This window comes from Hoplias malabaricus, unplaced genomic scaffold (genome assembly GCF_029633855.1).
Source record: "Hoplias malabaricus isolate fHopMal1 unplaced genomic scaffold, fHopMal1.hap1 scaffold_60, whole genome shotgun sequence".
Classification (NCBI taxonomy): domain Eukaryota; kingdom Metazoa; phylum Chordata; class Actinopteri; order Characiformes; family Erythrinidae; genus Hoplias; species Hoplias malabaricus.
Genome location: NW_027101071.1, coordinates 234,519 through 237,906, shown reverse-complemented (window position 1 = coordinate 237,906; position 3,388 = coordinate 234,519). Strand labels below are relative to the sequence as shown.

Genomic DNA, 3,388 nt, shown 5'->3' with positions numbered 1-3,388 from the left:
CCCCCGGCCGCTCGCCGTATTACGGTACCCACTCTCCGACGGCGGCGGAGAGCCCAGCGGGGAGAGACTATGACGGATTGGACCCGGACCTAATGGCTCTCCCTACGTCCGGAGCTCTCGCCACACGTCGGGTTTAAGGCCCGAGTCTGGGTTTAGGGAGACGAAGGGCCGTCCGAGGTGGAGGCCCTGCGAACTCCCAGCCGCGGTCTAGGAAGACCGATCGATGGGTAAACCGACCCTCAGACAGGCGTGGCCGCGGGATGGACCCCCGCGGCCGCCATGTGCGTTCGAAATATCGATGATCTGTGTTCTGCAATTCACATTATTTAACGCAGGTTACCGCGTTCTTCATCGATGCACGAGCCAAGTGATCCACCGCTAAGAGTTGTATGAGGTTTGTGCCCGGCCCGTTACAGGCCGGGCGAAGGAAGCCATTCGAACACGAGACAACGTTTGACAATATTTCAAGCCGGGTGCCTTCCCCCCCGTGGAGGGGGGAAGGTCATTGAACCTGGGCGTCACCACCGGACCGAGGAGTTACGGCCCGGGGGACGATCGCCCGAGTAGGTGCCCGAGACTTACGTGGTTTAGGAGACCGGGTCTAGGCCCCACCGTTCCCGGCGAGGCCCAGGGTTTGGTTCGCTGCGTTACGGGTCCCGGTCTAAGGCATTCAGGCGTGCGCTCAAAGCCAAGCTCTCCACCCCGGAGGGTATGAGCGAGGCCCGGTGGTACGCTCCCAAGTCCCCCGCTTAGGGGAAGGCGCTGGGTAGATCCCACCTAGTCAGGACCGGCGGGCACCGGCCGTCTCCTTCGGGTGTTTAAACGCATCCGGGGTTCGTGAGGCCCCTTCAACTCGCGCACCGGCCTTAGACTATTATACGGTCCGTCTCTGCGAAGCCAACATCGGGGTATTTGCATGCGCTCTTAAGCTCCGCTCCAACCCCGTGAGGGGAAAGAGTTTCGCCCGGCGGTACGCTCCCGTCCACCACCACCCCCTGTGCCGGGGGGATGGGTTCAGGGAGATCCCACCGAGGCCGGCGAGCACCGGCCAACGCCCTGGGGGTGAGTAAGCCCCTTTGACTCGCGCACGCACAATCAAGCCTTCAACGATCAATGTTTGGTTTAACGACCCGGCGGGCGGCTCCGGCGCCACTCTCCCCCCCGCGAACGAGGGGGGCGGACCGGGGTACCTATGCACCTAAGGCGGTCCTCGCATAACCCCGAGTTCCGAAGCCGGCTCGCTACGTCCACCCACCCGGAGGGGGAGAGACTCACGTCGGCCGACGACGAAAGGTACGAGGCTTCTGCGGTCCATACCTTGAAGGTACCCGCCGGGGGAGGTTTGGCCTCTCGAGTCCGACTCGACAACCGGCCGTGGCCAGGTCACCGTTAATGATCCTTCCGCAGGTTCCCCTACGGAAACCTTGTTACGACTTTTACTCCCTCTAGATGCCCAGGTTCGATCGACTTCCCACCTCAACGAGGCAACCCCCCGGTAAAGGGGCACCTCGGAGACGGTCCGAGGACCTCACCAGGCCATCCAATCGGTAGTAGCGACGGGCGGTGTGTACAAAGGGCAGGGACTTAATCGACGCGGGCTGGTGACCCGCGACTACTTGGAATTCCTCGTTCAAGGGGAAAAGTTACAATCCCCTATCCCCAGCGGGGAAGGCGTTCATAGGATTGCCCAGGCCTTTCGGCATAGGATGGATGCACATGCTGAACCAGCCAGTGTAACTCACGTGCGGCCCCGGGCGTCTAAGGGCATCACAGACCTGTTATGGCCCCGAATCTCATACGGCTTTGCCTTGCCCCGGATCGCTCTAAGAAGTTCGGCCACCGACCGACGAACCCCTCGGGCCGCAAGCCCCCACAGGGACCCAAGGGAGGGCCGTGTAACTTTTTAAGGCACAGGGTCTCGTCCGTTATCGGAGTTAACCAGACGAATCGCTCCACGAACTCCCAACGGCCATGCACCACCACCCACAGAATCAAGAAAGAGCCATCAATCTGTCAATCCTTACCGTGTCCGGGCCGGGTGAGATTCCCCGTGTTGAGTCAAATTAAGCCGCAAGCTCCACTCCTGGTGGTGCCCTTCCGTCAATTCCTTTAAGTTTCAGCTTTGCAACCGTACTCCCCCCAGAGCCCAAAGACTCGTGGTTTCCCTCACGCTGCCCGGCGGGTCATGGTCGCTAGCCTCACGCCGCCGGATCGCGGGTCGGCATAGTTTACGGTCGGAACTACGACGGTATCTGATCGTCTTCGCTCCCCCGACTTTCGTTCTTGATTAATGAAAACATTCTTGGCAAATGCTTTCGCTTTCGTTCGTCCCACACCGGTCAACGAATTTCACCTCTATCGGTGTGGTACGGATGCCCCCGGCCGTCCCTCTTAATCATTGCCCTCGGTCCTTAAAACCCACGAAACAGGACCGTGGAAGCCCCGGAGCCCCACTCCGGAACGACCAGCCGTCCCGAAGGAGAGACCCCGAAGCCCCGCGGAAGGGCCCTATTCCATTATTCCTAGCTCAGTCAGACATGGCACGTGTCGGCCTGCTTTGAGCACTCTGCTTTATTCAAAGTAAACGCTCCGGACCCTCCAACCCACCGTGCACCGCAGTGAAGTACCCAGCTAAGGGCTTCTCCGCGGCCGGCGAGCAGAGGACACCGGCGGGTAGGGACCAGGTCCCAACATCCACCCAGAGACAGGGGGTCACCCCCGAAGGAGCTCCCCACGCCATCCCGGACAGTACAGGGGATCCGAGACCTGTCCCCACATCCAACTACGAGCTTTTTAACTGCAGCAACTTTAGCATACGCTATTGGAGCTGGAATTACCGCGGCTGCTGGCACCAGACTTGCCCTCCAATGGGTCATCACTCACGGACATAGATTGAGTTCATTTCGATTACGCTCCACAGGTTCATAGGACCCGCATCGATATTTTTCGTCACTACCTCCCCGTGTCGGGAATGGGTAATTTGCGCGCCTGCTGCCTTCCTTGGAAGTGGTAGCCGTTTCTCAGGCTCCCTCTCCGGAATCGAACCCAGATTCCCCGTTACCCGTGGTCACCACGGTAGGCACGTAGCCTACCGTCGAAAGTTGATAGGGCAGACACTCGAATGATACGTCGCCGCCCCGGAGGGCTTAACGATCGGCCAGAGGTTATCTAGAGTCACCAAAGCGACCCGACCGGAGCCGGGAGGGTTTTTCGGTTCTGATAAATGCACGTATCCGGGGGACAGGGGCCGGGAGAGCATTTCACGCCGACCCCCAGAACCCTTCCAACGCTTCGTTTGCATGTATTAGCTCTGGAATTACCACAGTTATACCAAGTAACGTGTGGAGCGATCAAAGGAACCATAACTGATTTAATGAGCCATTCGCAG

General features: G+C 59.7%; 1 non-coding gene across 1 annotated transcript; it reads right to left on the bottom strand.

Annotated features, from left to right (window-relative positions):
• Nucleotides 1-233: 233 nt before the first annotated feature.
• Nucleotides 234-387, bottom strand: LOC136684486 (5.8S ribosomal RNA). Its single transcript, XR_010799681.1, has one exon. It is a non-coding gene; the product is annotated as a 5.8S ribosomal RNA (ribosomal RNA).
• Nucleotides 388-3,388: the final 3,001 nt, after the last annotated feature.